Genomic DNA, 24,526 nt, shown 5'->3' with positions numbered 1-24,526 from the left:
TTCCTAAAGCATTTGAACGTATTATTACTTCTCATTTGCAACATTTATGTTCCTCGCTAATATCACAGTGTCAGCATGGTTTTGTTAAGCGAAGATCGACCACCACCAACCTTCTTGAATTGTCATCTATTGTAATAAATGGATTTAAGAAAAAAATGCAGACTGACGTTATATATACAGATTTTAGTAAGGCCTTTGACTCTGTCAACCACTCTCTCCTATTATTCAAATTAAATCAGCTTGGGTTTCCATGTAAACTATTAACTTGGATTTCAAGTTATTTGAATGGTAGGACTCAGAGGGTTATATTCAAGAACGCTGTTTCAAAATTGATCTACGTGACATCTGGAGTGCCTCAGGGTAGTCATTTGGGTCCTTTGCTGTTTACTTTGTTTATTAACGATCTTCCCTCTACCATAAAACATTCTCGTGTACTAATGTATGCTGATGATGTTAAGCTTTGTTTATCATATAACGATATAGCGTCGGGTTTTAACTTACAGTCAGATATTGATTGTTTTCAGGGATGGTGTGAGTATAACCTTTTAAATTTGAACTGCCTTAAATGCAACGGTTTGACTTTTTATAGGGGTACTCCTACTTTTGTAAGTTACTCTCTTCAAAATACGTCACTCGACCGTATATATTCCGTTAATGACTTAGGCGTTCTTCTGGACCCAAAACTTAAATTTGACTGCCACATAATGTCCACTGTCAACAAGGCCATGAGTGTTCTTGGGTTTATAAAGCGTTGGTCAAAAGAATTTGATGACCCTTATACAACCAAATTATTATTTACCTCCCTTGTTCGTCCTATTTTGGAATATTGTTCTTCGGTTTGGAGTCCACAATATCAAGTGCACATTGACCGTATTGAGTCGGTACAAAAAAAATTTCTTCTTTTTGCCCTTCGTAGTTTGAACTGGGATCAAAACGTAAGGCTACCTTCCTATCAGAGTAGATTACTATTGCTTAATTTACCTACACTTGTAAATCGTAGAACAATGCTTGGTATTATTTTTATGCAAAATCTTATTAGAGGTGATATTGATTCTGTAGAACTTGTAAACCGCCTAACTTCCAGTGTCCCTGCTAGACTAACACGAAATTATTATCCCCTAAATTTGCCACGATGTACATCAAATTTTTGTCTGCACGAGCCCTTTCGCGTTCTATGTAATAATTATAACAATCTTTACCATTTAATTTGCACATCAACTTCTATCCCGGTTTTAAAAACTAATATTTTAACTCATTTGCTTCATTCTTAGTTGCTACTTTTATTTTCATTTGTGTCCCGTCTCTATTTGTTTTTTGTATCTTCCTCGCGAACTCGCTTTTTTGCCCAAATTGATAGAAGGGCCCCCCCGCGTAACAAGCACGTGCTTGGTGTCGTTGGGCCACTTTTTTGTACTGCTCGTAGTGCATCAACGTCCATCATATATTATATATATCCACGAAATCATACCTCTTTAATCCTGCAACATCCGGCTGAACTCCGGCTGCTTGTAGCAGTTGGGAAGTGAAAACTATAGCAAGCAGCTTCCTTTCGCTCGCTTCGGCACTTTGGTGTTACGAAAAAGCCTGTATACAGCTCTGGCTCTGGGTCGATATCTTTTTTCGAAGGCAGAAAGGTGATCACATTCTCAAAAGCTTTCTAACATGCAGATACGTCAGCAGGGCTGGCTTGCCACATAAGAAAATATAAGAAGATATTGACATTTCTATATTTAAAACAAGGAAGAACGCTATAGTCGAGTACCTCGACTATCAGATACCCGTTACTCAGCTAAAGGGACCAAAAGGAAATGGAGATATGCAAGCAGCAAAGCGAGATTGAAATGCGCCACCTATCGGCGGTAGACAGATTTAAGCGTTATGGGCGTTAGAGTGGGCGTGGCAAATTTTGTTTTGGGTCAATCGATAGGTATTGACGAGACCAGTACAGTTCAGTTAAAATTTTGTATCTAGCATGAAAATTGTGGGCGCCACAGGCTTGGGCGGTATGTGGGCTTAGAGTGGGCGTGGCATATTTGCGTAACAAACTTGCGCTGCGCACAAGGCTACGAAATCTAACTCTGAGATCCCAATACTCTATCCTTGATAGTTTCCGAGATATCCACGTTCATATTTACGATTTTTTGAAGTTTGTGGGCGGTTTGTGGGCGTGGCAAACTTGTTTTTTATCAATCGATAGGTATTGATGAAAACAATACAATACATTAAAATTTTTATTCTAGCATCAAAGCTGTAGGAGCCACAGTTTTGGGCGTTTTGTGGGCGTTAAAGTGGGCGTGGCACTCTGCTGAAACAAACTTTTCCTGCGCAGAAATCTTAGGAATCTGCAAGCCTAATCCCAGTATTGTAGCTCTTATAGTTTCCGAGATCTCAGCGTTCATACGGACATAGATCGACTCGGCTAGTGATCCTGATCAAGAATATATATACTTTATGGGGTCGGAAACGCTTCCTTCTGCCTGTTACATACTTTCCGATGAATCTAGTATACCCTTTTACTCTACGGGTAACGGGTATAAAAACACCAAAGATATAATTTTTAAAAATTTTTTTTCGGGTATTCCTATGGGATCTATAAGATATAGTTGTCCGAAATCAAAATACCCTCTGCAAGAGTAAAAAAATAATATTTATTTATTGTTTTTTTTTAACTTCTACTCTTGGTAATATCATTCTTATAATATTTCAAATCTTTAAGTACAAATATATTACTTGGAAAATAAATACGGTAGTAAAATTAATTGGAACATTATTTTAAGATTTCTGTATTTAGTTTTTAGTTTTCTAAAATTAGGAAAGGTCTGTACATACAATGCTCCCACGGGAAGGGCCTGCCAGAGTATAGAAACTTCGACTTGCCGAAGATAGCTTCCTTTCGTTTTTCTTACTCCTTTACGTGCTTTTTATTTTGTTTTGCTTTTCTAAGGATAATTAGCAAGAAAAGATAATAACGAAAACACCGAATTTCAACCCTGCGAGCGCCGATTAAAAGCAAAGAACACTAGATTACAAAAAAAGGAAAGAGAGGGAAATCTACCGTTATCGTAAGCAGTTTTCAACGCTGTGCCGACTTGAAATCTGTAAATAATGGTTGGTGTATTAAAATGAAATACCTAAATAAACATTCGTGTTAACTTCCAGTAGGGCAGTGTGGGGTAATGTGACGAGTATGATAAGGAGACGAAATCGTCAAATCTCACATGTTAAGTCACTTTAAAAGTTCCAAAACTTTTAGTATATTTATTTTATTGTGACGACCATGCATTTACATTTATTTATAAAAAGTCGCGTAATTTGTTCGTAAGATAGTATTGAGTACAAAGGTTGGGCAAATATTAGCAAGCCTCTTGAATTTATATTGTTTTTGGCAGTGTTTTGGAATTAATGGACTAGTTGTAAATATTTTGTTGATATATTATTATTAGATAATTCCAGCTAAGGAATAGAAACAAGTAAGAACGTTATAGTCGAGTACCTCGACTATCAGATACCCGTTACTCAGCTAAAGGGACAAAAGGGAAATGGAGATATGCAAGCAACAAGCATTGAAATGCGCCACCTACTCGCGATCTCAATATATGGTTATGTGGGTGGTAGACAGACTTAAGCGTTATGGGCGTTAAAGTGGGCGTGGCAAACTTTTTTTTGGGTCAATCGATAGGTATGGACGAGACTAATTTCACTTAAAAATTTTTCTAGCTTGAAAACTGTGGGCGCCACAGGCGTAGGTGGCTTGTGGGCGTTAAAGTGGGCGTGGCAATCTTTTTTTTTTGATCAATCGATGGGTATTGACCGTTCTATTACATTTCAGTTAAAATTTTTTATCTGGCATACAAATTGTGGGCGCCACAGGTTTGGGCGGTGTGCGGGCTATAGAGAGAGCGCGGCATCGCCTTACAAACTTGCTCACGTCACATAACTAGATTACGTAAAAAGAATGTTAAATTTAAATGGCAAAAAGCATTTGAATAGCTTAAAATTCAATAGATGAAGCCCACACTACTGCAGTATCCAGATTTTAATAAAGAATTTTGTATAACAACAGATGCAAGCAAACAAGCGTGGAGCTTTTCTTACTCAAGATTACAATAGCACCCAGCTACCAGTAGCCTATGCATCAAGATCATTTACAAAAGGATAAAGCAAAAAAAATACAACTAAACAAGAGTTAGCAGCTATCCACTGGGCGATTAATTATTTTCGACCATATATTTATGGAAGACAGTCAAAACAGACTTACTTATTTTCAATGACAAACCCGAGCTCAAAACTAACACGAATGAGATTAGACTTAGAAGAATATGATTTTACTGTGGAGTATCTTAAGGGAAAAGACAATCATATAGCCGACGCGCTTTCAAGAATAACTATAACGGACTTAAAAAATATTCAAACGAATAATAAAATTCTGAGAGTCACTACCAGAAATCAAAGTAAACAGGAAAATTCCTGCGCAGGAACAGAAAAAGAAAAAATAGATTTGCCTAGGCAAACTCTAAATAAAGCTTCTAAGCCCAACGTATAAGAAGTCATTGTAAATGACGAGGTAGGAAAAGTAGTGACCTTGCGAATAACAGATTCACTATGCTTACTAAAGCATGGAAAAAAAGTTATAGCAAGAATTGGTGTTAGCGATATGTACACCAATGAAATTCTCGACTTAGGTCAGTTCTTTCAAAGGCTTGAAAAAGAAGCCGGTATACTAAATATCAGCCAACTCAAAGTGGCACCAAGCGAAAAGATCTTTAACACAATCTCAATAAAATCTTGTAAAATAAGGGGCAATAAAAAATTACAATCCTTAAGAGTAGCGCTACTCACGCCGGTGACCCTATTATCAAATAACGATAAAGAGATATAAGCGTTAGAAGAAGCATAGCCTTCCTCCTATAGTTTCCGAGATCTCAACGTTCATCCGGACGGACGGATAGACGGACAGACGGACATGGCTAGACTAACTCGGCTTGTGATCCTGATCAAAATTCTATATACTTTATGGGGTCGGAAACGCCTTCTTCTGGCTGTTACATACTTTTCGTCGAATCTAGTATATCCTTTTACTCTACGAGTAACTGGTATAAAAGCCTCGTATCGATATACCGATAGTTAAGTAGACCCTATCGCAAAGTTAACTATGTATCTCTCTTGCTCATCCCAAAAAGACACACACACATTGAAACTTTGAATTACACGTGAGGTTAAGCGCCGAAGCTTTGGAGTATTATACCAGCTAAGATAAAAGATTAAATACAGTCCACATCTTTACTTATTTGCAAGCATTTTGGTCCATCGATCCGAATTGTTTCGGGTTCGTTTAGTTTTCTAGCGAATTGGTAAATGGTAAAATTTTCGTTCACTAAACTAAGAAACTAAGTACTACGCATTGCACACTTTGTTATCAGATGCCATCGCAGAGAGAAAACGGACAAACTCTCATTCGTCTACCCTAATCGCCAACGTTGGGGACCCACTTGAACGATTGGCTACCACACAAGCACAGCTGGTGGCTTCGCAAAGCAAATTCTTGGAGCAGGTTCAGGAATCACATACACACACGGACCTGAGGATCGAAAATATCAAGATTGAGTCTTTTCATGACAACTGCTAAGATTGGCCTCAATTTTCAGACCTGTTGACAGACGCGAAAACCTCACCAGCTTCCAGTAATTCCATTACTTTAAGTCTAATTTGGATTGAAAGGTGAATTACATTTCCGTCCCCGAAGAGAATTATGTTGAAGCTTGGGATAAACTAGTACATCGGTACTACAAAAAGCCATCAATAACGAGATCTTTTATTGCATGTTTTTTTTTTAGCGTTACACACCGTTTTAGCTTCGGGAGTGGCGTGCTTGCGCAAGCTAGCCGATGAAGCGGACGAGTTCAGACTAGACGCACTTTGTTGTGATCAGCGGAAACCATGGCTAATACTACTAAGCAAACTGGATATGGAATCTCGCCAACCCGAGGTTGAACGGCCTTTTCGGAATATTGGTTCTACTAACAAGGTTCACGGGATACGCGCCGCTAACGTACACGTCGCTGGCGAAGCTTCGAATTCATTCAGATTTGTATTGTCTGCACACAACCGCACTCGATAGCGGCCTATACTTAATTTCTATCAATGGAAATATTAGATCGTTGATCATTCGTAAGGCTTCACAAATTGTGCTTTAATTGTTTTAGTCGCAAACATGTCACTAGGAAATGTCACTTCGAAATTCAGGTGTCGTTTCTGCAAAGGATCACATCATACTCTGGTACGTCAAGATTCACAGACCCACAGCAGCTATCACACCGGTCAGCAAGAGAATATCGAGTTTTTTTGTAGAGGCTGGACATCTTGCTCGAGCCCAGACCATGATGACCACCATACTAGCCATGTAATGGACAGATGTGGTAAAAAGTCTTTTTGCCGAATTCTTTTGGACTCGGGATCAACAATCACATTGGCTACGGAGGCTTTCAATCAAACCATCGACGCACCTCGTACCCATGCGCACATTTCGGTTATTGGTCTTTTCTCTCAAGTCGCAGGTACAACTCGTGGGCGTCCCAAAAATTTATCTGCAGTGGAGAGTTTTGAAGAACCTCCAGGAAAATTAAGTTCTGATTATGAGTTCTTTATGTGCCTCTGTACCAGCCGAGTTATATACAAAGTTAGGGAGATCTACAAGGCTTTTTGTCGACACCCACAAGTGAAATAATTACGGGGTATACATTGTGGGGTACCTGTTGAAGAAGGGAATTCCACCAATTCATGACCCTTCTCTGCAATTCTTCTCTTCTTTTCAGCATTAAAAAAAATAATTTTGCGAATTCTTGATGGACTGCTTAAAATGGAGACACATAGAAGCGCTAGGTAAACACCAGCTCATCGTGCCGAAGTATTATGGCAATATCGGTATGTTTTTTTACACGGATATCGAAAAAATGCTCCCGAACATACGGACTTTCAACAGATTGTTTTAGCACTATCGGTTGCTAGTCGTAATCTACGGGATGTCCATACCTGGCAGTAAGAGTTCTATCACCATCGATACCCACGGGCAGCTTTCTCGCTATTAACGGATGCAATTACAAAGACGGTTACATGTAGATGTACTCGTAAAGAAAAGTCTAACAAGCCACTCAACTTCTTACTGAAAGCTACTACTCATCAGGAATTTCGAATTGGATTCATCTTTTTTTCGAGTAGTTAGCTACGTTTTCCGCTTCATAATCAAATTGCGTTCTGGGCTGATTGAAAGTCATACTTATAGTTCGATTTACCAGATGTCGTCAAAACAAATTGCCTAACCTAGCGAATTACAGACAACTAAGCTAAAACACATTCAAATCTCTTCGTTTCTATTGAAGTATAACGCTGTCAAACATGATTGCCACTTGCCCAGGAATTCCAAGCTGCTGAAACTAACACCGTTTTTCAGATGATTCTGGATTGCTGCGCATCGGTGGAGGTATCGACTGATCAGTGCTGTCGCTCAACGCAAAGTACCCGACCACAATTTATGTTATCGGCACGTTCTGGGGAACATGTAGTCCGTTTTGTTGATCATGCTTCGGTCGTCATGTTACCAGATGCAACTAGACGTTGTGCTGCCTTTCCTGCAGTCAGTTGAGCGTGGATATCTAAGGGGTCGACTCCGAGGATCGTTTCTAGAGCTTGGGTTGGGGTTGACCTCAGCGCCCCCGTTATGCAGACCAGTGCCTGCCACTGAGTTCTCGCCATAAGCTCGGTGTCTGTCTGTCACATAACTCTCCAACTCTCCCGTGTGCAGTCGCTCTATAAAATAAACGATATTCCACGGAAAATTACATTTATAAAATTGAAGAAAGTCTATAACCGCCTAATATACCACCAGCTCTATCCGCGAACAACACAACATAATGCTAATAAACAAAGTTGACTCTATAAACCAGAAAATAAATTCTTGCTGAACAACAAGTGCGGTTGTGCGTGCACCTTCAGTGAGAGACAATCGGTGCGGCAGCATCTTCGGAGTGCAAGAGAGAAAAAGATTGCCCCATCAGCTACGCTATCGCCGATAAGGCAGCTATTAACTATTGTCGATAAGGCAGTTTGTCGGTAAAGCAGTGACTGGTTGCAAGCTAAGCTACAACTTAAACTTAAAGATTAAATCCGAAAGATACAATACAAACACAACCGACAAATACACCTTACTTTAATCAAATCAAACAATAAATACACTTAAAAAAGTCATGGCTTCTTCTGCTCCACCCACTAAACGTACCCGCAACAATGCTGGAACTGCCAGCGAACGCATCTCGGATGTAAATTCGCCTCAGCTTCTGGAGCTCCTAAAGACTCGCTTCGAGGAACAAACCGAGAAAATTGAGTCGGCCGTTCGGGAAGCTGAACAGCGAACGCTTGGACATCATCGCCGGGGAAGTAAACCAAATGGATGGTCGTGTCCTGGCGTTGGAGCGCGAGGTTGCCGATCTTCGCTCCATGAGGGACCGAATGGGTGAGCGGGTTGAGGCGCTGAACCGGGAGGTAGAAAATCTACAAGCAGCAGGTGAGAGGTTGGGTGCACTGGAGGCCAGGCTGGCAACGCAATGCAGGGAGACTAGCTCGTGTGATCTGAGGGTTCATGGAGTTCCCTATGTCGAAGGTGAAGATCTCAGAGCTCTCTATCACAAGCTAGGCTTTAGTCTCCAGCTGACTCCACCACCAAAAGTCTGCGATATCTTCCGAGCAACGAAATCACAACAAACACATGTGGATCCAGTGATAATAATTAAAATGCTAAACCCACGCGAAAAGATCAAGCTGCTTGGTCAAGTCGGAATGTACAGGCGCGAGCACAAGAAACAACTTAGCTTGCAGTTTCTGGGTTTCAATTCAGAAGCGTTAATTTATATTAATGAGCAATTGAAAGAGCATTATCTCATCTTTAAAGAGGCTATGCGTATGAAAAAACATAAAATCCTTACGGCTGTCTTTACACGACGCGGCCTTGTGCACGTACGCTGCACTCGAAGAGAGGGTGTATGTTGCATTAACAGTATGGAGGAACTTTCGTCCATTAATCATTCGCCTGATGCACTTTCTACATCTCTCACTAACGCTTCGGCTGGACCTGAAGCTGATAGCTTTCGTTCTTAAGCGTATAAATCGTATCCTCTTAATTAAGATAGGTTTAAAACTAGTTTACTTTAAGAAATGTATAAGATACGCATTGAATATTGAGATTGCGCCCCTAATAATCATTGATAACAACAATGCAGGATGAGGAAGTTTGTTCCATAGCTAGTGCCATGATAAAAACTATAATCTCGTAGAAATCTTTAAATGCCTAGGTTTGTTTTCCGTAAACGAAACGATCCCCACGCACTATAGCAGCCACTGTGATACATTACTTGACTTATTTCTTATCAATGACCCTAGCAAAATCATACATTATGACCAGGTTTCTGTACCAGCCTTCTCCAGACATGACTTAATATTTTTAACATACGACTTGACCTTTGACAGCAAAATCAATTCTTTTACGTATAGAGATTATAACAAGGAAGAACGCTATAGTCGAGTACCTCGACTATTAGATACCCGTTACTCAGCTAAAGGGACCAAAGGGAAATGGGGATATGCAAGCAGCAAAGCGAGATTGAAATGCGCCACCTATCGGCGGTAGACAGATTTAAGCGTTATGGGCGTTAGAGTGGGCGTGGCAAATTTTTTTTTGGGTCAATCGATAGGTATTGACGAGACCAATACAGTTCATTTAAAATTTTGTATCTAGCATGAAAATTGTGGGCGCCACAGGCTTGGGCGGTTTGTGGGCGTTAGAGTGGGCGTGGCATATTTGCGTTACAAACTTGCGCTGCGCACAAGGCTACGGAATCTAAATCTGAGATCCCAATTCTCTATCCTTGATAGTATCCGAGATATCCACGTTCATATTTACGATTTCTTGAAGTTTGTGGGCGGTTTGTGGGCGTAAAGGTGGGCGTGGCAAATTTTTTTTTAAGTCAATCGATAGGTATTGATGAGAACAATACATTTCAGTTAAAATTTTTATTCTAGCATCAAAACTGTAGGAGCCACAGTTTTGGGCGGTTTGTGGGCGTTAGAGTGGGCGTGGCACTCTACTGAAATAAACTTGCGCTGCGTAAGAAGCTCAGGAATCTGCACGCCAAATCTCAATAGCCTAGCTCTCATAGTTTCCGAGATCTCAGCGTTCATCCGGACAGACAGACGGACAGACGGACAGACGGACAGACGGACATGGCTAGATCGACTCGGCTAGTGATCCTGATCAAGAATATATATACTTTATGGGATCGGAAACGCTTCCTTCTGCCTGTTACATACTTTCCGACGAATCTAGTATACCCTTTTACTCTACGAGTAACGGGTATAAAAATATAAACTTTAATGAATTAAAAACGGAATTTTTGTGTTGTGACTGGTCACGTATTTACCATCTTCGTCATGTAGATTGTCAATTAGAGATTTTAACCAACAATGTCCAGTATTTGTTCAACAAGTTTGTGCCCCTAAGGACCAAGGTGATTAAGCCAATGCAAAATCTATGCTTCAGTAGTGAAATCAAAAACCTAACCCGTCAGCGAGATGTAGCTTACCTCCAGTGGAAGCGATACAAAACTGATGAATTTCGAAAACAATACAAAGAGGCTAGGGTAAAAGTAAACAAAAATGGTAGATAGATAGATAAAATCAGCAAAGAAAGAGCATTATAACATACAATTTAATAACTGTGTTAACTCAAAAAACAGATGGAACAAACTAAAACGGTTAGGTATTGGAAAATGTAAGCAACAGACAGAGTCTGAGGTGGATGTCGAATTAATAAACAAAAAGTTTTTGGAAATAGATGTACCTGAAGCAACATGCAATCCGTACCTGAATACTCAACCCCTCTTTGATAATAGTTTTAGCTTTATATGTATAAACCAAAGTGATGTCTTAGTTAGTATTCTGCATGTCAAGTCCGATGCTGTTGGTCTCGATAATATGAGTCCAAAATTTGTTAAGCTTTTGCTCCCCTTAATGTTGCCCCATGTTACATATATTTTATTACAACGTCTTCATTAAGGAATGTGCCGAAAAGAAACTGCACACTTTCTTTCTACTATAACTTTCATGTTTTTTATTCGATTTCAATTTTTCTTTTTGTTTTTCTTAAAGCAAAACTTTAACGTTCAATTTTTATAAACAGAATTAAAAAAAAATTAACATCTTATTTTTGAGCGAATTTTTTGTTTAACTCCTCTCATCAGGTTCTGCACACCCTCCTTGGTGACCTTGCCGGCTGCACGCATCCAGTTTTTTTTCATGTCTATGTTGTTTTGGGAGAGACTACCATTTTTTAATAAATTTCGCTTAACGATGGCTCAATATCTCTCAATGGGACGCAGCTCTGGGCAATTTGGTGGGTTCTCCTCTTTTGAAACAAACTTGATCTTTTCCGCCTCAAGGAGCGCCAATGTTGACCGGGCATAGTGCGCTGACGCTAAGTCTGGCCAAAATATTGTCGACACGTTGTGCTTTCGATAGAATGGTATTAAACGTTTTTTAATGCACTCTCTTTGATAAACGTCAGCGTTAATTGTGCTTTTTGTAAAAAATGGGCTGGTTTTTAAGCCACAGGTGCAATTTGCCTGCCATATCAGGACTTTCTCCCCAAATTTGTCCACTTCTATTTTGGTGACCGAGTCGTCAACTGTTTCACCTTTGGCTTTTGTGTAAAATTGGGGGCCTGGTAAAGTTTTGGAGTCCAATTTTACATATGTTTCATCGTCCATTACAACGCATTCCACTGCATCAGTGAGCAAGCGATCATAAAGTCTGCGCACTCTCGTTTTGCCGACGCTTTGTTGACGCAGACTTTTTTTTGGAACTTTTTGTTTTTTATACGTCTTTAGTCCATGCCGTTGTTTTATGCGTTGAACCATACTTGTACTCGTACGCGTTTTTTTGGCCAAATCTCGAACTGACATCGTGGGATTTTTGTGAATTAAGGCCAGCACCTTCTTATCGACGCTGGCATCCCTTGGACCTTTTTTTCTACCAGTCCTTGGCAAATCTTTTAGAGAGCATGTCTCCCCAAACTTGATTATAATATTTTTAACATTATTAACACTAACTTTGTAGCGTTTTGCCAAATTCCGGTACGAAACACCGTTTTCTGTACAGTAATTGTGCACAATTTTTTGGCGAACATGCTCTTCAATTCGAGGCATTGCGAAATGTGCAAAACGAATAGTGAAAAGAGAACATGCAAACAACGCAGAATTAATAGAGCTTTCTAACGGTGCATCGCATGGCATGATCGAAAGCTCCCACTGAGAGCTTTTGACAATTGAAAGTGTGCAGTTTCTTTTCGGCACATTCCTTACCGACAATATGGAAAAACGCCAAAATTTTCCCAATTCCTAAGCTAAACAATGACTATAGACCTATTTCAATATTACCTTTTCTATCAAAAGTCTTTGAAAACCTTATGTCCTCACAGATTCCATTATACTTAGCTAATAATTCTCTACTTGATGAAAAACAATCTGGATTCCGTAAGAAAAGGAGTTGTATTACTGCAATCACTAATATTGTTGAGAATATAAGACAAAAACTGGACAGTAACGTTTTTGACGCTCCTTGACCACAGTAAGGCTTTTGATTCTGTGAATCATAACATTCTCTGTACCAAGCTTAGGACGAAGCTTATTAGGTCCTACTTAACGAATAGGTATCAAGCAGTCATCTCTGGGAAGGAAGATTCTTCTTTCCGGAACTTATCCAGGGGAGTGCCACAGGGATCTGTGCTAGGCCCTTTATTGTTTTCTATATATGTCAATGATCTCCCTAATATCCTGTCTGAGTGTGAAGTACATTTATATGCTGATGATGTCCAAATATATGTTAGTAGACCCGTAACTGAAATACATGCCTGTATCCGTATAAGTAATAAAATATTGTGGCTAATTGAAAAATGGGCAAAGGAAAATGGCTTGGGTATAAATACTAAAAAATCAAAGTGCTTGGTAATTGGTAAAAATTTATATATATACCATACGCCGATAAGCTATGAAGTAAATGCAGTTAGTCTAGGGATAACATTTAACAATACTTTATCATGTAGCAACCATATATTCAAAGCGACAGGGCGTACATATGCTCTGTTGAGAAAATTTTCATTCTCTAAATCGTTCCTAACTGAGGAAGTTAGACTATTAATCGCCAAAGTTATCCCCCTGCCCACTCTCTTTTACGGCATAGAAATTTTTGAATATTGTGATGCGCGGGATTTGCGCACATTAACTGTAGCTTAACTTAAGACGTTTTGACCATGTATCAGAACTGACATATAAAATACTTGACCTTAACTTGACCTCCTGGATCGATCTCAGAATTTTAATCTTCTTTCACAAAATAGTGACGAGTGGAGAACCAAAATATCTTTTCAATAAACTTACCACAGCCACATCTGTAAGAACCAAAAATTACATATGCCCTGGAATACAAACACTGTGTTCCATAAGGCAATTTTTAATAAATGGTATCCGGTTATGGAACATCTACCGCACCAATACAAAACAATTAGGAGCGCAACTCAATTTTACAATAAAGTTAAAGATCTTTTAAAGTACCAGTACACATAAGTATAAAAATTAAATGAAATGAAATAAAAAAAAATAAAAATAAAAAAATATATATTAAAAACAATAATAATAGTAACTATGAAAATTTGATGTTAGTCATTAATATTAATTAAGAGAGCGAGAGAAATTGTTTTAATAATTTAAAAATAATAATAATATAAAAGATCAACTCAATGTGACTAGCGCGATAATCATAAGTGTGTACTTGTAGCGCTAGGATATAAATAAATAAATAAATTTTTAGTGGCTTGCCACCACACTAAGGCTCCATACAGCAGAGTCGGACGCACCACCGAGATGTCCATGCCAGCTTGCATTCCAGTACTGTGCCGAGGCATTTGACCTGTGTTTTCGGGGTCCTCCTGGTTGTGCCAATTTTCGGGGGGGTCTATTTCGGTACCTTCTATCTCTTAGTAAAGAGAATGAGGTCCGTCTTGTCCGCATTGATACTGAGCCCCACCTTTTCCACCCACTCACATACCTCCCTGAGTGTTAATTCCATTATGGAGCTGATGGTCGATGGTCAGACTGCCGTAATAATTATGCCTTTGTCGTCCGCATAGGCTGTTATTTTTGGGGCTCTCCTCTCGAATCTCTTAATTAGGTCGTCGACCACCAATTTCCATAGGAGAGGCGAGAGGACCCCACCTTGTGGTGTACCTCTGTGTGCCCCTTTTTTCCATGGAAGCGGTGCCCCACTCTGAATGTACCCGCCTGTAGCTAAGCAGGTTTCTTATCCAGAGGCTTATTGCGGGATGCGTTTTGGTAGCTTCTAGGCGATCCATTATAGCCTCCGTTTTGATATTGTTGAATGCTCCGGATATATTTACGAATACTCCAATCGCACTGGTTAGATGACATGAGTCTTCCTACATCGTTCCTGATGTGTAGATCCAGCAGCATTTCCAGTGTTTTCAGAGGTAAGGCTTATCGGCCTGTAATCCTTGGGGCTTGCGTGACTGGACTTTCCCGCTTTTGGGAGGAAGACAATCCGAGAGGTCCTCCTTTGGATTGGGATATAGCCCGTGCTTAGACATGCCAAGTACGTTTCAAATAGCCATGGGGTGATCCTTTCCTTGGTCACCTTTAACATGGCTGGAAATATTCCTGCTAGTCCTGGTGCCTTATAGCCCCCAAAGGAGTCTATGACCCAGCTGATTTTCTAGGTGCTATTAGATCGTTCAGGGGCCGCACTTCGCCAGTTGATATCGTGATGCGTGCTGATGTCTAGGACATCCGTGCATCCTGGGAAGTGCGATTGCATAAGTGCTGTTAGGGTCTCTTCACTGCCCTCAGTCCACTATCCGTCGTCGCATTTTAGCTGACTCTGTATGGTAGGTTGCTTCGAAAGCAGCCTCCGGAGTCTGGCTGTTTCCGGGACGTTCTCGATGCTGAAGCAGAAGTTTCTCCACGAGCTTCTTTGTTCCCTGCGTGATTTCTTCTTGTATACCCCGTTGATGATCTCATTGTCTGTCTTTTTGGCGATTTTGAAGAATTCTCGGATGTTATTTCTTTTGAGTGTCAGTTCCCAATTCTACCATGGTGGCTTGGCCTTCTTCCTTGTTCTTGATGTCGGGCATGATGCGTGATACGCATCCAGTAATTTCTTGGACAGGTGCTCTAGGGACGTTTCTATGTCTTTCAAGGATTTTACTACGACCGGGTTAGTCGAGAGCTTCGAGGTTACAGTCCTTGTAAGCATTTTCCAGTTCGTTTTCCGGGGGTTTCTATAGACAGTTACCTTTGGAGTACATTTAAAATTTTACCTGAACTGAATATACCTATGGTCTGAGAAGGATGGTGTTTTTAGGACTCTCCATTCAGAGACCAAAGTACTCTGTCACTTTACAAGCGTTATATCTAGCACATTTGACGAGGTAGGACCTACAAAGGTGTGTTTTTCCCCCACGTTTGCTATATATAAATAAGTAGATAGAATAAAGTCTAAGAGTGACTCACCTCTGTCGATGATGTCGGAGCTTCCCCACACGCTGTGGTGTGCATTGGTACCTGCACCAATGAGAAGTTGGTAATCCTTCGAGCCGAATTCCACCAAGCTGCTCAGCTCGTCTGGTGGCGCCGGTCTGTCTTATGTCATGTAGCAGGAGGCTATCAAGAGGCACTGCTCCTCGTTTTCTAGCATCATGGTAGTCAAGTCATCAGAGCTGTACTGAGACATAGGGTTAGCATGGATATTCTACCGCACAAGTACGGCGCTTCTGTTCCTGCTTACCGTCGGTGAGTAGAATGTATTGTAGTTTGAGGACCTTAGTCCGGCAACGATATTGCCCGAGGCAATCCATGGCTTTTGAACTAAGGCTATGTTGACGGGCCCTTGCTCCAGGGAAATCAGGAGCTCCGTCGAGTCTTCTTTTATGGAGATTGAGCTGCAGCTCCGCTTGACGGGTTGGCTATGACAGTCAGGTCACCGTGCGCTTCGTCCTCCGAGTCGTCTAGCGCAAGGGTTAGGGCTGTTTCCACGATGGCCTCCAGACCTAGGTTCTCCTCCACCTCGCCTGCCTTCAGGATGTGTGCGCCTTTGTCGTCGGGGTGTCGCTTCTTAAGACGCAGGTAGACACTACCCATGCCCCACGCCATCTTCCCGAATCTTGGGTACAGCAGATCCTCCGCCTCCTTGTTGATTTGGAGACCCACACTTTGGGTAGTGGGCTGGCCATGTGCAGAGTCTTTCGATCCACAACGGCTCCAGTTGGCAGACCGTTTGCGTCAGCCACTTCTTGGTCGGATCGTCGTTGCACTTCAGCATTTTGACACCGTTTATTCACCTTGCACCATCGAATGTGGACACAGGGGCTGTTGGTGCCTTTTCCATCCGTGCAAAGAGAGCTCAACAAGTCGCGCATGGACGATCTTCCAGCGCGCCTCCGTCATCTTCTTCATCTTGCGCCTTAGCCTTCATCCCCTCGTTTGTACGCTTCGGCCCCGTCTTCTCGCCGTCCATACTGGTTTATTTTTCAGGGGAACCACCCACTTGCGTTTTATGCCTACCGCCAGGCACCTCCAACGATAGCCACTGGTTCAAGGGGTTGACTGGACAAGCGACATTGCATTACCCTGCTAGAAGTAATGCAGTTAGCATTGCCCAGCCGGCACCCTCGTGGAGGGTTCAGCTTGAGGATTTTCGACAGCCAATGGAGGAAACAAGTCACACAAGAATCGATTTACACAATCGACTAATAGATCAACAAAATGGGCTACAAGAACCAATCCAACAGCTCATAAAGAATTATGGCAAGGCTTCTGTCGAACGATGCCACCGAGATGGCTATTATTCCGGTAAGCTAAGCCAGTTGAACGATCTTTGTGTGACCTAGATGAAGATAGCAAGCGACATTACTAACTGGAGATGTCTAGCAAGACTAACGGATTGATTGAAGTGGTAGAGATATATCAGCCATCGACGCTTAAAAGGTACCTCGGCGAATACAGAACAACCCAAAGGACCCGTTGGATAGGCAACTCAAGAGTGACTCATCGATCGATACGATGCAACGAATTAGGATCAAATGGGTCAAATGCACCAACTAGCACCCCAGCACTACAACGACACCTTGAGGTCCAATGGAAACTATTGATACGGGCGCATGATGATCTCGATAATAATAACATAACTAATTCGATTTTAGACGCTATAAGATGAATACAATTTGACCTTGCTTCGAGAAAACGAAGCTCCAAAGAGCCTGAATCAATCTCTACCGCCAATCCGTATTCCTGAGTTTGGTGGCAAATATCTAGATTAGCCCCGGTTTCACTACATATTTGTGGAATTAGTACATAATAAACCATACTCAGCCAGCCAGAAGCTGAATATTCTGAAGCTGAATATTCAATCCGTAGTAAAGCCAGGAACCTTTTGATAGACAGCCTTCTCCCAAGGCGGAAACGACGGTTTCTGGCAACTTCTAAAACCCAGGTATTAAAACGGCAAAATATTAGTCTTTGCTACAATAGGAGAAATCGTTGATTATATGCTCAAGCAATACATGATACAGTGCGAAATACTTTAAGCACCTTTAAAAACTTCTATATCAGCACAAAATCTTGGGATTCAATCCTGTGTTTTATTATCAGAAGTAAGCTTGACCAACAAACTCTAACTGCACTGAAAAATCCACGGGGTGCACCAACGGAAATTCCAGTGTTACGGAGTGTACTGACGTTTATTGAGCGGCACGTTTTTTTTCTAGGGACAATAAACGCAAGAAAAAAGAACAACAGCAACTAGGTCAATACTAAAGATCTCGTTATGTATATTGAATTTGAAACAATAAGAGGTAGTTATTATTCCCGGGACTGCCGTTAGCAGATCTTGACTTTTGCCAACCTGGACCCATTGTCCTAGACTTAGGGGCTGGTCTTATCCTTGCTTAATAACCGGTGAACTTCTCAGAATAGGACCTAATAAATCTCTTGCGCAAGGCGCAAGAAATGGTTATGTAGTCACAGGCTTTCTCAAGAAGGAAACATTATTTGAAAGGGAAATCAACCTTATGTTAGAAGAAGGCGTAGACTATCTCGCAAGACCCAGCTCTGCTCGTGAGCTCACGAAAGATGAAAATTCGATGGATGACGACCAATTTGATAAAGAAGATAGCAAAGCCTAAAGATACATGAAGCCAATTAAAACCTATCGGCACTGACTCATCCGAACGAGAATCAACCGCTACAAATAATGGTTCCTTGTGTCTAACTGAAATACATACTGCAAAAAAATTAACGATTAAAATAGGTCAAACTTCTCATCAACTTCAAAACTAAAGGAATGCTGAATTTTGTATGACATTTCTAAATTTAACCAAGAAATATCTAACCTTTGTCCGAAAAGGTCCCTACGGCAATGCCATTTTTGTCGCAATAGGGAGCGTTCAGCAGCATAACGACATGTAGGACTTTAATTATAATTATAAACCTTCGCAGCTGAAGAAAAAATCCGCCATGGTCAATGATTTGTTAGCTGCTTAATATACAATTCGGCCAAAGACTGACCGACATTACGCCCTATTTGAGGGTCCCTCGCAATGGAGGGAGAATGTTCGTACCTAAAGTTTCTCAACACGACCAGCACCCAACAAACCATGCAGTATTCAAGGAGCTAACAGTACCAGGCTCCGAGTTGCACTGACTGCAGATGAGAATTGCTGATTAGCATATTATATGACATAACTCGACGTCTCACTAACTCACCGTACGACTCGACGGAACACTCACCCGCCAATCGGGTGTCAGCCCTGCCAACTTCGAAAACTGTTGACATAGTCAAAACTCATTGACCTACTCTAGAATACTACTTTTTTCACTTATTATTACATTAAGCTTCTGTGTTATCCGAGTAGTATATAAGCATGTATCCATTTAAGAATAAAATAGTGAAAAAACGGGAATAGGTCTCGTAATACTAGACTATTACTGTGTTTATGCTATGCCCATTTTATGAAATGAGCAAAATCGTGTGTGAATAAACGCCGTTTCATGATTTTAATAACAGACGAAAGTTGACTATGAATTCCTCCTCAATGCATGAAATACTGAGGCACAGCCTACATCAGAGTCTACTACCCTTTAGAGCTCTATTTAAATTTCAAATAATTTGACATCTCAGCTGATATCATTTCATGGGTTTGTCTTTGTTGGGGCTTCTTATATTTCACAATGTTCCGGCCCATTGTCCAGGAAATCTGGACCACGGCACCGCTATCCCATTGCACCGCTCTCCCGCTCTGTTCCCATCACCCCGCCGAGAAGTCTCCACTGCACAGTGGAGCGCATAGCTTACTTAGAGCCATCGAGGTACATAGTGTAATACTTACATACTCCTTGCTTAATCTATCGGAAAATATTAGAATCGGCAAAGTTCACGCCCAAAGGGCGTTTAATTTCAGAAGGCAGTGTCGAGTGGCAGTTTTCTCCAGATGGCCTGAGCTTTCCCACTATTTCAGCGATCACAATACCCCCGCCCCGACATTTTAATCCAGATAAAGCCTGATTTCATAATCTTTGGATTTTCCTCTCCTGGGGTTTTCTTGGTTTTCTTTCAAGCAGCTCGAACCGCTTCATATAAGTTCCACTTATTATTATTAGCTGTTCAAACCCTATTTCTACTAACTTTCTGTATAATGTACTGTCTACTAAAGGTGATTAATCCGACGCAACGGCGCTTAATATATGTATTTCAATTCAGTTATTTGTGCGCGACAATATTCCAGTTTCCTTTACCGATAAGGGTACACTTTAAACAATTCCAGTAGATATTCAAGTGCTACTAGTTATATATCCTCAAATATATTTGTTCGGAGCAGAACCAAAGCTTAATTGCTTAAATGTATAGTGGACGGTCCAAGTGAAATCGACTTTTACAGAGCCAAGGTAAAATCTGTTGTGCGACAATTATCGGCCACCAAATCTTTTTTTTTAACGCTGCGCAGGCCAGTTTGGAAAAATTGGATTTTGAGGAATTATCGAGTGATGCGCACCTAATTTTGCAAATATTTGTTTTGACATCGAGTCTGGCCAGACTGGCCATACTTCTACGCGATGTTTTCCACTGTGGTGAACAATGATCAAGGGCTAAGTAAAAATGAAAAACTCCGATATCTCCCTGCTAGCCTTGAAGGCGTAGCGTTGGAAACCATACGTTCGCTAGAGCCATCACATGCGAACTATGATAAGGGTGTGGAATTATTAATTAATCGTTTTGATAACAAGATTTTGCATTTCCAGGCACACGTAAAGGAGATATTTGGGTTAATGGGTGTTGAGATGGGATCTGCTGCAGGTCTTCGCGAGCTAAGCGATAAAATGAACTCCCATCTACGAGCAATCAGGACGCTTGCTACTACAGACCAAATTCTGGATGGATTTTTGATTAACATCGTGTCTTCTAAATTAGATTCGAGAACTTTGGAACGCTGGAAAGAGGAATTATTATCCCAAATCCTGTCTACGTGGACCTCTATGGCTTCATTTTTGGAAAAACGATGCAGGTTAATGGAAAATTTGCATAGCGCCTTGGTAACACAAACACCAGGCCATCAGGTGGGAAGACAATCGCATAAACATAACCAAGGCGTACTCATTGCGGCATCTACTAACTGCAATAAAACTTTATGCAATTTTTTCGAGGGAAGGGATAATCTGCCAAAATGCACAAGGTTTTTAAATCTTTCTCCTAGCTTGCGCTGTAAAGAGGCAAAGAAATTGCATTTGTGCCTTAATTGCTTGCAGAAGGGTCATGGTTTGCAGCAATGCAAGTCTGGCAATTGCAAAAATTGTCACATCAAGCACCACACACTTCTTCATTTGACCCCTAGCCCACATGCGCCATTATCATCAGGCCATCATCTTCATCAGTCAGCCTCGATCCATCTTCTCAAGCAGCCACATTAATTGCATGTTCATCAACATCATCATACCCTCCACCCATCATAAATAGCACCCAATATCCCGATCAACACGTTCTGCTTGCAACGGCTGTCGTATTTGTCAAAAATCGCGCTGGCTCCTTCATTCCATGCCATGCTATACTCGATTCAGCATCGCAACTTAATTTTGTTTCGTCTCGTTTTGCTGCCCAGCTGCAGCTCAAGTCAAGACCGTCGCATGTATGAGTATCTAGAATAGGAGAATCTTTACTCAACTCTGAAAAGGCAGTTGATATTATCGTTCAGTATCAGGATTCTTGCTATCATGCCTCTTTTACTGCTGTTGTCACAAAAACCATTACAGATTATCAGCCGCAGTTTGATATAAATGCTTCTACGTGGGATATTCCCAAGAATATTTCCTTAGCAGTCCCACAATTTTACAAATCGCAGCGTATAGATGTGCTGATTGGAGCAGGAATATTTGTATACCCGTTACTCGTAGAGTAAAAGGGTATACTAGATTCGTCGGAAAGTATGTAACAGGCAGAAGGAAGCGTTTCCAACCCCATAAAGTATATATATTCTTGATCAGAATCACTAGCCGAGTCGATCTAGCCATGTCCGTCTGTCCGTCTGTCCGTCTGTCTGTCCGTTCGGATGAACGCTGAGATCTCGGAAACTATGAGAGCTAAGCTATTGAGATTTGGCGTGCAGATTCCTAAGCTTCTTACGCAGCGCAAGTTTGTTTCAGTAGAGTGCCACTCTAACGCCCGCAAACTGCCCAAAACTGTGGCTCCTACAGTTTTGATGCTAGAATACAAATTTTAACTGAAATGTCTTGTTCTCATCAATACCTATCGATTGATAAAAAAAAAGTTTGCCACGCCCACTTTTACGCCCACAAACCGCCCACAAACTTCAAAAAACCCACAATTTTCATGCTAGATACAAAATTTTAACTCAACTGTATTGGTCTCGTCAATACCTATCGATTGACCCAAAAAAAATTTGCCACGCCCACTCGAACGCCCATAACGCTCAAATCTGTCTACCGCCGATAGGTGGCGCACTTCAATCTCGCTTTGCTGTTTGCATATCTCCATTTCCCTTTGGTCCCTTTAGCTGAGTAACGGGTATCTGATAGTCGAGGTACTCGACTATAGCGTTCTTCCTTGTTTGATTTGATTTGCATGGAAAAATTCACTTATCTGAAAGATTGCGGACTCTGCAGAACACCAAGGTTGGTTGGATCGTTTCTGGAGGTCTGGCAAACGAAAGAAAGAAAGTGTGTGCCATAGTCAAGCCGTCGGAACGGAAGATAAGATCCTCACTGAAGCTGTAAAACGATTTTGGGAGATAGAAAATTGATATTCGTCCGATATTTCTCTGACCAATGAGGATATTCTTTGTGAGCGTTTATTTCAGGAGAGCGGGCAATACTCGGTTCGACTCTTTAACAGCACTGGATTCGATGCCCTGGGTGACTACTTTGGTCTCGCGCTAAGGCGTTTTAAGAGTTTAGAAGCAAAATTGTCAAGACATCCTGTCCTAAAGACTCAGTATAGCGCATTTCTAAAAGAATATATCGATCTCGGCCATATGTCGTTGGCACCCCAACAGGATCGCCACTAGCAATTATTTTTGCCCCATCATTTCGTTCAGAGGCTGGATAGCAGTAGCACAAAACTTCGTGTCGTGTTCGATGGATCGGCAAAAAGTATTTCAGGTCAATCGCTCAACAATCTGCTTCTAACTGGCCCTACAATGCCAAAAATCTTCCACACACTTTCTAATTTTCGCCTATACAGGTTTGCACTCTGCGGGGATATATGTAAAATGTATCGCTGTGTGCGAATCTCGCATCCAGATGAATATCTGCAGTGTATTCTTTGGAGGAATAGCTCTGAGGAGGAAAAATACGTTTATAAGCTAGAGACTGTCACTTATGGAACAAAGCCTGCTGCGTTCCTGGCTACTCGCGCCATGCACCAGTTAGCTGATGATAAGGAATCTTCGTTTCCCATTGGGGCTTAAATCGTAAAAAGGGACATCTACTTCGAAGATCTAATGTCTGGTGGAAATACAATTGAAGAAGTACAGGAAATTCGAGGGCAAGTCAAAGCTTTACTTTCGAGGGGCTCCTTTCCGATTCACAAATGGTGATCCAACGAGCCGAGAATTCTTGACGGGGAGTCGGAAGAAGAAAAGGAGAAGCTTCTTAAGATTCATGACGGAACCGACATTGCCAAGACTCTAGGACTCTAGGAGCCAAGTTCGGACAATTTCTTATTCAACTTCTTACCAATGCTTCCAGATGGTCCACCATCCAAAATAAGCCTTTTATCGGTAATCGCAAGATGTTATGACCCCCTTGGCTTTATAGTTCCGATTCTAGTCAAAGCCAAAATATTCATGCAGGCATTGTGGAAGGAAAATCTAAGCTGGGATGACCCATTACCCGAAACGCTGTCTTCAGTTTGGATAGAGCTTTCCTCTCCGCTACGCATAGTTCAAAACATCAAGTTCCCCAGATTTGCCATGATGCCAAATGCTTCCGTGTAAGTGCACGCCTTTTCTGATGCCAGCAGTACAGCTTACGGAGCCTGTATCTATTTGAGAGCAGAAGCATTCGGATCAGCAACGTCTCATCTACTATGTTCAAAGTCTAAGGTAGCACCTTTGAAGACGCTAACTATACCTACGTTGGAATTGTCAGCTGCATTACTACTGGCAGAACTCATCTGCAGTATAAAGCATATCCATTCCCTGTGACTTTCACTGTTGGTCTGATTCTTGGATAAGAGAAGCACCATCAAGCTTTAAAATTTTCGTATCCAACAGAATTGCGCAAATCCAATTACCGGATGGAATGTCATGGCACCACGTTCCGATGGACTTAAATCCTCCGAGTAAACTACTATCCTCAAAGCTCTGGAAACATGGACCACCATTTCTACTTTAAGATTCGGCATCCTGGCCGGCAAGCGTGGAACATCTTCGCGAGCTACCCGAACAAAGACACGTCACCTTGATTAGCTCGGCTGCGATGGACTTTTCAAGTAACAGCAAGTACCAAAATTCCTTTGGAAAACTTCAGCGTGTATTTGCTTATATAAATCGTTTAATCTCTCTTCGGAACAAGGATTGTCCTCGACGAGTTGGTCCTCTCACCGTACAAGATTTAATTGATGGCTCGCGTATTCTTATAAAGGGAATTTAGCGGTGCCATTTTCCTGACGAGATCGCCGCACTCCACGCCAATAAGTCTCTACCAAAAATGAGCCAGCTTCTGTCTTTAACTGTCTTGGAAAAGATGCGCTTTTGAGAGTTGGAGGAAGGCTGCAAAGTTCAGATTACCCTGAAGGGACTTGAAAGTCAAAGTCAATAATAGTCTTTTTCCACCTTAAGTTCTAACATGTTGGCCCTTAGGCATTGGTTGGATCGTTAAGACAAAAGTATTGGCCAATCGGAGGAAAA

At 41.3% G+C, this 24,526-nt stretch overlaps 1 protein-coding gene across 2 annotated transcripts in view; it reads left to right on the top strand.

Annotated features, from left to right (window-relative positions):
* LOC119558776 (synaptosomal-associated protein 25-like) overlaps positions 1–24,526 on the top strand; it is a 191,986-nt gene that overhangs the window by 5,462 nt on the left and 161,998 nt on the right. The window lies entirely within an intron of this gene.

This window comes from Drosophila subpulchrella, unplaced genomic scaffold (genome assembly GCF_014743375.2).
Source record: "Drosophila subpulchrella strain 33 F10 #4 breed RU33 unplaced genomic scaffold, RU_Dsub_v1.1 Primary Assembly Seq137, whole genome shotgun sequence".
NCBI classification, from domain to species: domain Eukaryota; kingdom Metazoa; phylum Arthropoda; class Insecta; order Diptera; family Drosophilidae; genus Drosophila; species Drosophila subpulchrella.
This window is presented reverse-complemented; position numbering and strand designations above follow the sequence as displayed.